This window comes from Coenobita brevimanus, chromosome 50 (genome assembly GCF_032717465.1).
Source record: "Coenobita brevimanus isolate Jiangsu-jjx chromosome 50, ASM3271746v2, whole genome shotgun sequence".
In the NCBI taxonomy this organism is placed as follows: Eukaryota; Metazoa; Arthropoda; class Malacostraca; order Decapoda; family Coenobitidae; genus Coenobita; species Coenobita brevimanus.
Window position 1 is genome coordinate 7,152,594 of NC_137003.1, and position 15,979 is coordinate 7,168,572.

Consider the following 15,979-nt stretch of genomic DNA (forward strand, 5'->3'; position numbering starts at 1 on the left):
AATAATTTTGGCGGATACATACGGTTTCGCATGACACCAGCTAATGTTTTTACGATCCCGGGGACATGCACTGGCTTATCCCTCATATTAGACGCCTGGCGCTGTGGTTTATGGTGCCTGCGCTTGATTTGGGAAGCCAGAGGGCATTTATTTTGCATGGAAAAAGTTGGGAGTGTGGGCTACTTCGGGACGCAGATTGATGTACCCACCCTCCTCGACGGTCTCCACTCCACTGGCTGAGGTTGATTTCGAGGGCTGCATCTCATGAGCCCTCGAGCTGCCAGACGTGTGAGCAAAAATTCCTCCCATCAGCCCAGCCTCTTCACTTATTATCCACTAATAAACACTCGGCAGTCACAGTTATTAGATATTTATGTACGTTGTGTAACTGTGAATGGATAGTTTGGTGTAGCTATGTGCTTTAAATCGTAGAAAGAATTTTAGTCCCAGACCAAACATCGTCGCTGGGCCGCTCGGCGCCGCCGGTACGATAGTGTCGCCTCAGTGTACTTCAGACTATGGAAGTGGGAGGTTGTTGGCCATCTCCCCTAGCATCCCTGACTCCTTGCCTTCCATTATGTTTAAAGCCTCGAAATCTGTGGAAATCGTGTGTTACCCTCAAACCCAGTGATATTAAATACATTCCAGCCGGGATTACCACGTACTAGAGTGTAAACAAAGCCTCCAGTCGCAGTAAACGGTGAATCACGTGGATCTGTGTTTACAAAATTCCCACCACTGTTTGGCCCTCGCAGGAGAAATTTGAAAGGCCTAAAATTGGATCGTTGGATTTTAAACATCACCACCCAGTCACCTCCAGCGATTTTATATCTCATTTTTCTCCATGAGGTGAGTGTTTGTTGTGGCAGATCGAAAATTCCATGGTTTTCACAGGTGTAGGATATGTTAGGATAAAGGATCGTGAAAGTGTGTTAGGGTAGGTTTAGAGGACAGGTATGTGTAGAAGTAGGTTAAGTTGGTGGTGGATTTTGTTGTAGAGTTGACAGGATTCAGTCAGTGTTGGATTAGGATAAGTTAACCATGCTTGAGACTAAGACGAGATCATGGTAGGATAAGTTTACGTTGTTCATAGTAATATAGGTGAAATTTAGGATAGTTTAGGTAAAGTTTAGGCAATATTAGGGATAATTTTGGTTGTCAGGATAGTTTTTCCGGCCAAATTTAGGTTGGATTAATTTAGGCATGGATAAAGTCAGGTGAAGTGTGGATAGGCTTAGGCGTGGAAAAATTAGAATATTTACTCTAAAACACTTCATATTTTGTAAGATATTGTTGGTTAAGGTTATGGTTGGCTAGGTTAAGATCAGATTAGCTAGTTACGGTTAGGGTAGATGAGGTTATTGTTTATAGCTGGGTTAGATTAGGGTCAGAGTAGGTTAAATTTGGAGAGAAGTTAATTTACGATGGATTAGGTTAGGTTAGATTTGGTTAGGTGAAGTTAATCCAAGTTATGAGATTGCATTAGGTTAAGATTAGGATTAAGTGACGTGAAGTTAGTATCATAGCGACAAAGGCCCATACGGTACATAAGACCTAACACCAGTTCAGAACAATATTATCCTGTTAGATGGAATTAGAATTAGGTAAAGATGTGTTAGGTTTATGAGGTCATGTTAGCGACCGTAGGCTTAGATCTAACAGCATTAAAGAAAATATAATAAATAACTCGTTGAGATTAGGTATGGTTAGGTTGAGTGGCTAGGAAAGATCAGCTACATCAGGATAAAGTTAGCGACCACAGGAATTATTTTTCGTTAGGATCTAACACCAGTTTGATATTAAATAATTTACTTAGTTTAGGGTAGGAAATATTAGGGTAAGTTAGGTGAAGTTAGAGTAAGGATAAGCGAAATTAAAGTTAGGTTAGATATGCTGAAGTTTTGAATAAAGTTACGGTATCAAAGTTAGAATTTAGTTTAGTAGTGCGAGGATATAGCATGATTTAGCACAAGGGATGTATTCTAAGGACATTATAGGCTTAACAGATTTTCTTAGCGATTTATTTAGCATATTGTACCTTAGCATTCACTCGTGTGCAGGTTAAACCGTTTTTTATATCGACATACCTTGCATCGAAAATTTACAGGAGGATATTGATGTGTTATTTGTAGAATAAATCGCTTAGGAAGAGATGTTACGAATTTAATGAATCCTACACTCTAAATCTCATTGTTTGGGGGGATTTCAAGTAACACCTCCTAATCCAGGGCTACGAGGGATTTTACGAGATTACCAAAGGTGTGTGTAATTCAGAATAAATCGCTTAGGAAGAGATGTTACGAAATTACTGAAACGTAGACCCTAACTCTCATTGTTTGGGGTGATTTCAAGTAACACCTCCTAATCCAGGGCTACGAGGATTTTACGAGATTTCTGAAGGGGTGTAATCCTCCCGTGGGGTGATTTACGAGTGAAGGGATGAAGATGAATTGATTTATGGCCGCAGATAAATCCTTGTTAGGCTGGGTGTGTTGGGGATAATTGGGGATTGTTAAGTGTGTTTGGTTGTCCTGGGAGAGTGATGGGAAGCAAAGAATGTGCTGATGTTAAAGCCATGTTATTGTTAAGTGACGGTAAATAGAATACCATTATTGTAACTCGTTTATCCTTTTATTACACTACGCTGGCGTCTTGCTAGTAGTAGGGGAGTGAAAGATAAAAATGGTGGATTGATAGTGGAGAAGGGAGAAAAAGTGAGCAGATGGAGAGAACACTTTAAGGAACTGTTAAACCTTGAGAATGAAAGTATAATGCGAGTATAAGTGGCTGGGAAGTGTATGGCTATTGTATTTTGTGTATCTTCGTGTGATTTTTATTTACTTGTTTGGGACCTTTTTTTTTTTTTTAGTTTGAGATAATTTTCAACTACGGCGGCCATTACGGTACTGTAACTATCCCTTCAGCACACTGGCGCCTTTTTTAATTTTTATTTTTATCTTCCGGTGATTTTTATTTACTTTTAGAGACCTTTTTTGGGGGTAAGGGGAGATAATTTTCAGCTACGGAGGCCTTCCCAAATTTTCCTTTTTATATATAAATACATAATCGTTCTTTCCATATATTTGATTTTATTTGTAACTAACTCATTTGTGCCAGCCAACTCACAGAAGAATCGGACTTTTGGGCCCTAGCGAATCAAACTTGCTCCCAAATACTGTATAAGAGCATTGGAAGAGGTCACATGCCAGTATTGGGATGATAGATGTAGACAGATAGATAGATATACGGTAAATATATAGATAACTCGGCCACCTTCTTACACATTTTGGCTCTAAAATCAAAGTGCCTTAATTGAATATCCGAACAAGGTATCCCGAGCCATGTAGTCTACCTGGGCCTTGTAGTCCAGGTAGGCTACATGTATAGTACTTGTCAGGCCAGTCGGCGCAGAAATAATGGCGTGAGCTTTGGTAAGGAGAACAGTAAGAAGAATTAGAGAAAAATGAGAACACAAAGAAGAATGAGAGAGAGAAACTACTGGTGCCATAAAGATGTTAACTCAGGCTCCTGTAACAAACTTCTAGCTGAATAAATCGTCTGGTTGGTTGGAATAGAATGGCGAGGCTGCTAGAGTTGTTCCTACCATGGGAGGGTTAAATAATGCCCGTTAATATCCTGGTGACGTTTGAGAAAGTATTATTACCGTACAGCAACGTTGAAAAATACCCGTATCGTAAGTGATTGATAAGTAAATAAAATGAAAGAATTGCCATACTATCATCATCATCCTTTACCGAAGTGCCGGTCATATGACGTTAGCGGCCATGGAGAGCCATCTTCCTCTATCCTCAGCTATCCTGATTAACTCCACGTTCCTGATTCTTTCTTGTTAATCGCTTCTTGTACAATCCATATACTTTAATCGTCGTCTTCCTCTTGCTCTTCTTCCCTCTATTCTTCCAAGTAAACAGTCATTTTCAAGTTCTTTTATAACATGTCCCAAAAACTCCATCTGTCTTTTCCTTATACCTTCATCATCACCAAATGGATACTAAAACGGCGTATCCATTACAAAGTTCAGTTGTAGTTATTAATTATGATACCGGTATGTTTATGATTGATGATTAACGTTTATGCCAAAGCGTTCCACATGTGTATCTTAAAATTACTTTGTAAACGCTAAAATTGTCTTTTATAAGAAAAAGTTGCGATATTTTTACATGAACATACTTAAACTCCTCTGTCGTCGTCGTCATCATCATCATCATCATTTCGGCTTTTTCCCTCCCAAAGATGAGGTTACGTAGGATCTAGAAAAAACAAATGTTGGGAGAATTAACCAACAGCATACCCAGTGTGATGGGCCACATACTCATCCATTCACCATTCAAGTCCCCGGAACCCTGGCTCCACTTTACATATATACATAATCACCCAAATAAACAGTATATGCCGGTCTGTAGGTCCTGTGTGCTTCAGGTTACCAGACGTAGCACACCTGAGAGACAATGCGATGACAATCAAGTTATAAATGGGGTGCGAGAGCCTTGTCCTGTGTTCCTCCGTTCATTAGGCCTTTTCATCTTACCAGCTCAAGCTCTCGTCCGTTCCCTAGCCTCAGTCTTCACACCTTGCCTTCTTATAGTCATTTACGGAACCATATCTCTCCACCAGCGTCTTGGTCTGCCGCACCTCCTCTCTCCATCAGACTCACTCACACACAGTCACCCTTTTCATCAACCTATTTTTGACTGTTCTCTCCATGGCACGTATTCTCATCGTTTAAGGTAGCTTCCTAACACCTCTTCCTTAGATATTTATTTTTGGATGTGGGTGGTTAATGCCCTTTTGTACGTTATATGTGCAGCGTGTGACGGTGTTTGAAGGATTTGTATAACACAGAATAGGACAGTAAGATGTAATAAGCAAGATAAATAGCTTAAGAAAAGGTGTTAGGGATAGGAGCCCATATAACCATACCATCTAAGTACATCCTCCTCATTTCTTATCACCCACAGTCGTCCTTACTCCTTATCTTTCACGAATCACATTATTTCTTATTTATTTCTTAATCTATCCAGTCTGCGCAACCCACTTCTCTGTAGTCACGTCTTCATTACTCATACTCCTGACTTTTCGTTTTCATATCACACCAAAGTCACACCTGTATGATAGTGTGGACAAAAATCAGCAACTCATGCTATCCACCTGCAGACGCCCCACCTAGACCTCTTGCATCTTGTCTTCATTCTTGCTTTCCTTCCCTGTGTCATTCTGCTTCCCACTTCCATTGCACATTTATCTTTTCCATCACTGCATCCAGGTAGGTCAGGCCATCTGCTTGAAACTCCCTCACCAATTCTAGTAGCCTACTTCATTCACCAGCGCATCACACTAAGAATCACCTCTCTCAGCAGGCATCACTTCAGGCTGCCCTTGTTTACATTTACCTTCCAAACACGATGCTCACTGACACCAGCAAAACTATACCAAGTTGCAAAGCCTCTGTTCACAAGGTATTATTAAACAGCACGGCATTATCTTCATATATAAGATTTGTCATATACTTCGTCCTTCATTATTCTCTCTCTCTCTCTCTCTCTCTCTACTGGGCAGCCATAAAGACATCACAAGGACTTCCCTTATAGCAACATCGATATAAACCACTCACTTACACACCAACCTACCCATAGGCTTTAGTATCATCATAAAAACTCTTAACAGCAGTCAGTAGCATTCTATACACACCATACATACGCATAGCATTCCACAATCCCCTTTTCTTTTTCCTGTACGCTTTTTTCCAGATCCACAAATGCCATGAACACCGTACAGCTCGGTTCGTTTTTTTTTTTTTTTTTTTTTTTCCCACAAGCTTTTTCCACTGTCTTGTCTCTTTGCAAATACCATATCGAGTTCATATATCCCAGCCACTCCAAGGATCACCCTGTTCGTCACTTACTATGCATTCTGATATATTACACACATTTCATATGATAATTCTTGCATACACCCTTCTTTCATCACTCAACAGACTCGTCACTGTAATTCAACACTTATTTAGATCACCTTTGTTTCTCTATAAAGGGACAGTAATAGCCCTCTTCCACCCTTTTGTTTCACACGTCCAGGCTGTCGTAAATATTTCCTGCAAGCAATTTATTCCATCCCCTCAACTACACTTAATCATCTCTGTACACACCTCATTAACACCATATATACACCTTTCTTTTTATTCATTTATTTATTTATGTATATTTTTAACCGTGTTACAGCATTTCTCTTTTATATCAGTCACATTTTCCTTCCATATTCCTTCTCAGCTAAATAAAACCGTCTTGAATGGAATACTAGAGTTGCCCTGAGTTTGTGAGAGTTAGATAGCCACACCTGTATAAATAGAATCAGGTTTTCATTAATTTAATAAAATGTGGTGATGTCTGAAGTGGAGTTGATTGAACCTGAGTGTTTGGCTGAAGGAAATTGCCTCAGTATTCATATTAGTATTGGTAAAGCTCAGGCCTAATGTTTGTTCAACCTAAAAGGACAGACTGATGATGATAGTAATAATAATAATAATAATAATAATAATAATAACCATCATCATCATCATACTACAACTACTATTACTACTACTAGGCCTACTACGACTATTACTACTACTACGGTACTATTACTACATCAACAACTACTACTTCTACTACTATTACTACTGCGGTACTACAACAACAACAACTATTACTACTACCACCACCACCACCACCGTACTACTAGTACTACTACTACTACTATATACCACCACCACCACCGTACTACTACTACTGCTACCACTAAATGCATAGATACCATACAGTCTTGCCAGAATAACGTAAAAGCAGAGTCGCCCATCCCAAAGAAGCAACGTCTCTCGTAAAACGCACTGTTGTTTATCGTTAAGCGCAGTGTAAGCCATCGTTAAAAGGGTCGTGTCATCAGAAAGGCCCAGTGAGAGAGAGAGAGAGAGAGAGAGAGAGAAGCCACTGTTGAGCTATGGTAAAAGTATGTATGAGAGAGAGAGAGAGAGAGAGAGAGGCCACTGTTAACGAAGTATGGTAAAGTTAGTGTATTATTAGTAACGATTGTTAATGAGGAAAAGAAAGAAAACAGTTACCGGTATAATAAGGTGTGGAGGTGCCAGCCAACTTAGATGAACTCAGGGATTTTGGCGTCTGGAACTAGAAAGATATATGGTATTAACTAAGAAGTATAGGTAAATCTTAACTCACCTACACATAATGGAGCCTACAGTTGTCTGGCTGTAGTAAAGATTTATTTAACTACAGTCATTCGTCTTAACTTGGCCCAGATTTTCGTCCTCGTGCAGCTCATCTCACTCAGGTCAGTGGTAGAGACAGTACTACGGCTCTGCGTTCTTTCCTTAGTACTTTTTCGTGACTAGCATCAGACAATATATATACGGTACTACGGGTTTGCGTCCTTTCCACAGCACTTCTTCGTGATTAGCATCATAGTTTTGTGTTAATCTAGTGTTAGCCTACAGGTCAACATTCAAGATGGAGAGATCGCAATTTTAAGCCAGGTTAAAGTGAACGGAGTTAAGTGGGAAGATGGGTCATTATATAAAGCGATGGTCTTACCTGCATTTATTATTTTATTTAGACTTATTTATTTATTTGTTTATTTATTTACAGTATTGGTTTAGTGCCGCCTCTTACAGGATGAGGCGTCAGGCAGTAGATATATGGACAGATAGACCTAAATAGATACGGTAGATAGATAGATAGAATGAAATGCAGAGATGAATTAATGGCCGACTTGGATATATAGATATACCACACCCACACCCACCCACACACACACACACACACAGGCATATATATATATATATATATATATATATATATAGATATATATAGATAGATATATATAGATAGATATATATATAGATATATATAGATAGATATATATAGATAGATATATATATATAGATATATATAGATAGATAGATATATAGATATGGAGCCTCGGTGGTAGAGTGTGAATCTCGCACGCTGGTGGACGCGGGTTCGCCTCCCGCCACAGTTATAGACATTTTGGGAAGCGTTCACCGAGCCATTGACTGCTTTGGCGGACATAAGGGGTGCTGTGGTTGAACCAGTGTCACATGCTAGTATGCTTGCACCCAGTCGGCTAGCGCGGGCCGATTACGCTTGGTTCACAGACTACACACACATCCAAAGCCACTCCAACATTACAATCACACTCACAAGCACTTTTCACCCTACATAGTTACAGTCTCTGCCAGACAGCCTAAGCCTCTGGGTAGAGATACATTGGCTGTATCGTACTGTAAAGAGAGAGAGAGAGAGAGAGAGAGAGAGAGACGTACAATGCAGTAGCCTAAACGCATAGTCGGATAGATGGCCCTGAGTAAATAGATAAACCAATAGATAGTTAATGTAGCATAAAAAATTAGGTACTGGAGATATATAAATAAGAATAAATGGCTACAGGTAAATAGGCCAGGTGGATAGATTTACCTGGTTGGATTGACAGGTAGAAAGTTTCACATAAATTTATTCCTTCTAGTTAAGTGCTTAATCAAGAAACCAATTTACTGAAACCTATATTTTTGAGAGAGAGAGAGAGAGAGAGAGAGAGAGAGAGAGAGAGAGCGCATATGTTCTCTCTGGCACTCTTTACTTTCTAAACTTTAATTGAAACTCTGAGGAGGGAGAGAGAGTTGATTACCTGGTCCTCGGTAATACCCGTACCTTGCTCAGTGTATCATTAGCAACAGCAATCATCATTATCAGTCAGCGTCATCGGCAGTCATCAGCGTCATCATTAATCATCATCAGTAGTCATCATCGTTACCAGTTATTTACAACCATCATCAGTAGTCATCATCATTACCAGTTATTTCATGCACAGCCATCATCATTATCATCATCATCATCTCCTTGCGCCAGTCCACTGCGGCATCAGGGCCTCTTGATACTGTTTAATTGCAACCTTCCTTGTTATCATCATCATCATCATCATCAACTTTCGTCATTCCACTGCAGTATCTGCCCCAAAACATCACTGAACAGTTTGATTGCTCTCCCTGTAATACCTTTGTTCATCATCATCATCAGTTCATGTTAATCCCCAGCCCAAGTTGGAATGGGAGAATTGAGCTTAGATGTTACAACTGTGTTTCTTAAGAGGATGCAACATTTTTGGCCTCACTTGGACTGTCTTCAATTAAGTCTAGATTAACGTCTCCCAGTTTTCTTCTCTCTGATCATACTGTTTTGGTATTGAGGCAGAGACCAGACGATGTATTGTGAGAACTTGGTGGTCATTATTCGTTTAGCCATTTCACACCCCGTGGTAAGTAGATTTAGGCATTATATTGAGGCTGATGAGAGGCGATTTTATTATCATTATTATTAGTATTAGTATTAGTATTGTTGTTGTTGTTGACCCAGAGAAAGCCTGCCAGTGATTGCCTTACAGTTCACAGCAAAAATCCACCCTTAGTTAAATCGTTCGGTGGCGGCAGGAAAAAGATAGAAAAAACCATATCACACTTGATGGTTTTATGCAGTTTCCTCAATATTTATTTTTTTAATGCAAGAACGAAGGAACCAAAGGCGAAGAGCTGGAGAGTCTGCTTTAAATAACTGAATTAAATCGACTTCCGGGACCAAGAATAAAAGTACTGTAAATGTAATTATCCGGAATAAATATAATCAAATGTATCATCTTCTTTTATTTAGTTATTTTCTAGGTTTATTCATGATAGGGTTAGGCCATTTTATTTAACTTAGAAGACGCCCCTATTTGTGGAAAGGTTAATGATTGCCCAATTTAGCCCCTTCATGTCGAAAATTCTCTCCAGACGTACTGTAAGAAAAAAAAAAAAAGTCATCACAGTGAATTGGTTAATGAAGGTAAATCTGACCCGTTTAGTTCAAAAACTTTAAAAAAAATTGGCCAGCGATGATTAGAGAAAAATAAAAGAGTTGAATGGATTTAAAAAAAAATCCTAACTTCGGTTGTTGTGAATGCATTTTACCTGTTCTCTCTCTCTCTCTCTCTCTCTCTCTCTCTCTCTCTCTCTCTCTCTCTCTCTCTCAAACTCACAGAAAGCCTGTAGTTTTTTCGCCCGAGTCTGGCTCAGATTTTCATTCTTTTGCAGTCAGTACCAAAGCTTTCCATCCTTTCCATAACACTTCTTCGTGACTAGCATTATATTCTGTAGTCGCGGCGCACGACTCTGAGGTTGTCATTATCGTACCCTGACAACCTACCATTAAAAAGTGCGTCCGATTTCGTATCATATACGCGAATCATATTATTATGCACGAATGTATTAGACACGAACATATTATACACGAATCACATGCGTCGCATTTTATACACGAAATCAGACGCACTTTTGAATGGTAGGTTGCCAGGACACGATAATAACAACATCTGAGTAGCGCGCCGCGACTATAGTGTTACTCCATTGCTACAGCTCGGCACTCAAGGTGGAGGGATGGCACTTTTACGCCAGATTAAAGTGAAAGGAGAATAGACAAACAGGCGGAAGTTTTTAATATGATTACAGTAGGCCTAGTCTTACTGTGTAGCTGCTATTTTATTTAGAGTGGCACCCGGTAACCTTAGAGAGAGAGAGAGAGAGAGAGGTACCGTATGAGTGTTTAGAGAAATGTGTGTGTGTGAGAGAGAGAGAGAGAGGGGGGGTATGAGTGTTTAGGGAAATGTGTGTGTGTGTGTGTGTGTGTGTGTGTGTGTGTGTGTGTGTGTGTGAGAGAGAGAGAGAGAGAGAGAGAGAGAGGTAATAAGTGTTTGGGGAAATCAAGCCAGCTAATCACATCCCTGCATAATTAGGTCCAGCGTATGTCACGGGAGACCCCTAATTAGTGCTAATAATACTAATAACGTAATTAGCCTGGATTTACCTGTGGCCTGTGTGTGCGGTTTTTATCTCAGTATCAGTCACTCTCAAGCAGCTGAATAAAATCGTCTGAAGTCAGCTGAAAGAGTACCACAAGACGCTTAGCATTAGAAGGATTGATAGTGTAAATTCTCAGCCTCCTATGACTCACTCTCATACGTGAATAAATCGCTAAGGAAGAGGTGTTAGGGCGAGGCCACCGAGAAGGGAGAAGGTTAGGGAGCGAGCCTTAGTATGGAAATTATCAACTCGCCCAGGCTCACTCCCTGACACCCCTTCCTCAGCGATTTATTTTGCTTTATACACCTTGCCATCCTCTCTGCTGTGTTACGTGATTCATTCTGACATCTCCATACTCTGCATAAATAGCGTACAAAATGGTTTTAGGGAGCCATATCCAAGAATAAATCGGTAAGGAAGAGGTGTTACGGAGCTTCCTCAACCGATGTCAGTTCGGGGCCAAGGCTAGTCTCCTCTTCAGTTAAGGAAGCTCCCTGACACCTCGTTCTTTGCGATTTATTTTTGGATACGGCTGGTTAATCTCCATTTGTACCATACGTTATTTATGCAGAGGTATGGTGATACTGGAAGGATTTATTTAACACAGAAGAGGACAGTAAGGAGTAACAAACAAAATAAGTCGCTTAGGGAAAGGTGTTAGGTAGAATACAGGCTCAAGACTCCCATACATCCCTGCCAGGTAAAGTCGTTTGGAGTTACCTGAAGGAGAATTATAAGCTGTGCCGAAATTAAGAAGGTAATTGCAGAGACACGTAATGACTTCTCAGGTTAATTAGATATTCAGGTGTTAGGTGAGAGGGTTAAGGTAGGCTGGCATTGTTACCTGTCATATTGCTCATGTTTTTGGTGATAGAGTAAAGGATAATACATAGTTGGCTAGATTGGGTTAAGATTGTTAGGTTAACTAAGATGTGGTTAAGTTAGAGTTAGCTCACACTCTAGAGCTACGTATGTTAGATTTGATTAGTTTGGTTTAGATGGCTTGATTGGTTAGGCTTAGATACAACGAACTGAGAAAGCTAGGTTGCACTGGATTGGTTGAGTTTGGTTGATCTATAGGTTAGGTTAGTTTTGGGTATATTCATGAAGACTCATAGGTAGGGTTCCTCGATTAACACACACACACACACACACACACACACACTTAGATTTTCTTATATCCATTAAGACCGATGGGTAGGGTTACATTATTAAAACACACACACACACACACTTAGATTTTCTTATATCCATTAAGACCGATGGGTAGGGTTACATTATTAACACACACACACACACACACACACACACACACACACACACACACACACACACACACACACTTAGATTTTCTTATATCCATTAAGACCGATGGGTAGGGTTACATTATTAACACACACACACACACACACATGGAGAGAGAGAGAGAGAGAGAGAGAGAGAGAGAGAGAGAGAGAGAGAGAGAGAAATTAGGCCTGTTGTAGAAAGGAGAAATATTCAAATGACTTAATTTAAAGGCATGTAAGGAAGAAATTAAATTATTCAGACTAACATTAGGCTTGTTAATGGTATAATTAGGAGGGATAAGGCAGAGAGAGAGAGAGAGAGAGAGAGAGAGGAGGGGAAGATCTTAAACAGAGTGAAAGAAAAGTGGATAAGAACAGTGAAAAATAGACAGAAAACAAGACAAAGAAACAAAATAAAAAAAAGAGATCTAGAGAGAGAGAGAGAGAGAGAAAAGGGATCTAGAGAGAGAGAAAAAAAAAATTAAAGACAGATACCTTAAAAGAAGTTAATATATATAAGAAAAATATAGAGGTGATTAAAATACCTTAATAAACAGGTATTATTAGCACTTACAATTAACAGGTATGTAGTAATTAAAGAAGGGCAAGATGTTATTAAGTAGCAGTGATGATTGTGGGGATTAATGACACGAGGGCTGGAGAGAGAGAGAGAGAGAGAGAGAGAGAGAGAGAGCATGCAAGTTCTGGGAGTGGCCCATTTGTCAGGTGAATACAGACTGACTGAAGTTGGAGGAGTTGTAGTAGTAGTTGTGGTAGTAGTAGTAGTAGTAGGGGGAGGAAGAAGAAGAGCAATAGTAGTAGTAGTAGTAGTAGTGCCTCTTGTAGCGGGAAATACGATGAATTAAACTTCGAAACATGATGATGGTGGTGGTGGTGATGATGATGGTGGTGGTGGTGGTGGTGGTGGTGATGATGATGATGATGATGATGCCTCTCACTCCTCCTTTGCCCCTGCTTCCCCCTCTCTTATCCTTTATTCACGGGATTAACCAGGGAGGGGATGCTGGAATCTAGATGTCTGTTGGTCACTTAAAATGCTAATCAACGTGGAATATATGCAGTAGTTCCCAGGGTTGATCCAGGTTAGCTCTCTCTCTCTCTCTCTCTCTCTCTCTCTCTCTCTTTACAGCCTCTATCTGTTTATTTGTAATTTTCACATAACATTCAGTAAGTCTCTCTCTCTCTCTCTCTCTCTCTCTCTCTCCACGTTCTTTAATTTCGGTACCTGTATCTTTTCTTTATCAATCTGTCTACCTATCTATTTACAGTATTTATCTATCAGTTTATCTATCTATCTGTAATTTTCACATAACGTATTCAGTAAGTCCTCCCTCTCTCTCTCTCTCTCTCTCTCTCTCCCCCTAACCTATTAAGCGAACGGGCGCCACATCGTCCCTTCTTCCCTAATCCTTTTAACCGGATTTTTCAAGCAAGGATTTTTAAAAGGAAAGGAGTTATGGTTATGAGAGAGAGAGAGAGAGAGAGAGAGGAGTGGGGCAGCTTAGCAACAAAGAAATGTAGCGGAAGTGAGTGAGAGGAAGACTTAGAGAGAGAGAGAGAGAGAGAGAGAGAGGCTTATCAGGGGGGACAATAGAATTTTTCCAAGCCTCTCTCTAAAGTGAAATTGTGGAGCGTGAGGAAATGTTGGGAAGAAGTTACTGAGGTGGCAAAGGTATTATTATTATTATTATTATTATTATTATTATTATTATTACTATTATTATTACTACTACTACTACTACTACTACTACTACTACATCAGCAACAAATACTACCTTTACCACTATTACTACGATACTGTTATCATCATTACTATCATTATTATTACTATTATTATGATGATTATTATTATTATTACCGGTATTATTATTATTATTATTATTATTAATGGTAACAGCCCGTATCATTTTACGCCACTGAGACGTAGGACCCCAATTCTATACTACAGTTGTCCTTTATTTTTAAGTTTACATGACCAGCCGCTTCCCCTACATAAGCGAAAAGGGTCTCTTTGGGAATCGAACCTACGCCCTGCCAACACTCCCACTGGGGCATTCAGACCACTACACCACTCAGTTCATACGGATTGTTGTTGGCATCGTGTTAATTTTTCGTGTTTTCTTGTTTTGAGAGAGAGAGAGAGAGAGAGAGAGAGAGAGAGAGAGAGAGAGAGAGAGAGAGAGAGAGAGAGTTAGGCGAGTTAGCTACAAAAAGAAAACGTAAGGGAAGTGAGTGGGAGGAAAGAGAGAGAGAGTGAGAGAGAGAGAGAGTTTTTAGATATTACCAGGGATAAGGTCAGCAAAATTTTCCAGTCCCTTGTTCACGGGGTTCAGTCTCAAGGCCCGTAACACGTTTTCCTAAGCGATTTATTTTGTTTATTGCACCATGTCGTCCTCTCTTCCCTTGCTTTAAAAATTCCAATATCGCCATACTCTGCATAAATAACGTCCAAAAACGATATTACCCAGCCGCACCGGTATCCAAAACGAATCGCCAAGGAAGAGGTGTTAGGGATTATCTCTATTTCCCGTTTGCAGGTGACGATGTTCTTAGTGAATTCTTATCAGTGGATTTTCGCACCATTTGTCAATCGTCTTTGGGTCCAGGTCTGAGACGTACAGGAAGCTTCTCAGTACCTCTTCCTAAGCGATTTATTTTGTAGCAGTGTTATTCGTGATAGTGTTATTTATTTATTGCCATACTTTGCTTCAGCCACATCAAGAGGATACTGAGGTGAGTGGTGAAGAATAAATCGCTGAGTAAAATGTGCTAAGCCTATAGTACTACTTAGAGTACATGCTTTAATCTGATGTACTTGGTCTTTCTCACTTCCGGCCATCCTGAGAGCAAGACCCGGGTTCTCGTCGGTTAAGGAAGCTCCCTAACACCCTTTCCTAAGTGATTTGTTTTGCTTATTACACATTGTCCTATTCTGTGTAATATAAATCCTTCCAATATCGCCATAATCTGCATAAATAACGGCCAAAAGCATATAACTATCCATATTGAAAAAAATAAATCGCAAAGAAAATGGTGTTTGGGGGGGTTTCCTGGTTTATTTATTTTTTTGTTTATTTATATTTTTATATTTTCATTCGTTCAAGTTTTAGATGATATTCAGCTTAGTGACTCTCTCTCTCTCTCTCTCTCTCTCTCTCTCTCTCTCTCTCTCTCTCTCCTGTGGTGTTTATATGCAAATCAGGAGTAAAGTAGCCAACATCCCTCACACTGAACACACACACACACACACACACACACACACACACACACACACACACACACTGATACTTACACGTGTACACATAAGCCATACACAGATACACGTGTACACATAATCCATACACACCCGGTCCATACATCCACACACACCTGCACAACCTACATACCTGCACACACACTTTGATACATACACGAGTATACATATTCTGTACACACCTACACAACCTACACGTCCACTTACACACAAGCTTTGATACTTACACGTATAGCCTACACATATTCCCTTACACCGGTACACGGTCACACATAGCTTGTGCACATGGATTCTTACAAGCGGCTTACACACAAGCTTGGATACTTACACATGTACACATATTCCATACATACCTCGGTACACAAATACTCACACGTACACACGGATTCTTACAGGATACCGTAACTTACAGACTTACATAATACAGTTGGTCCACATGTATTCTCTCTCTCTCTCTCTCTCTCTCTCTCTCTCTCTCTCTCTCTCTCTCTCACACACACACAC

The 15,979-nt window shown here is 39.9% G+C and overlaps 1 protein-coding gene across 1 annotated transcript in view; it reads left to right on the top strand.

Annotated features, from left to right (window-relative positions):
- The first annotated feature begins 739 nt into the window (after positions 1-739).
- LOC145399618 (netrin receptor UNC5C-like) overlaps positions 740-15,979 on the top strand; it is a 443,677-nt gene continuing 428,437 nt past the window's right edge. Inside the window, exon 1 of the mRNA XM_080272158.1 lies at positions 740-849. The gene's annotated coding sequence lies outside the window, so the exon portion shown is untranslated. The remainder of the gene's footprint in view (positions 850-15,979) is intronic.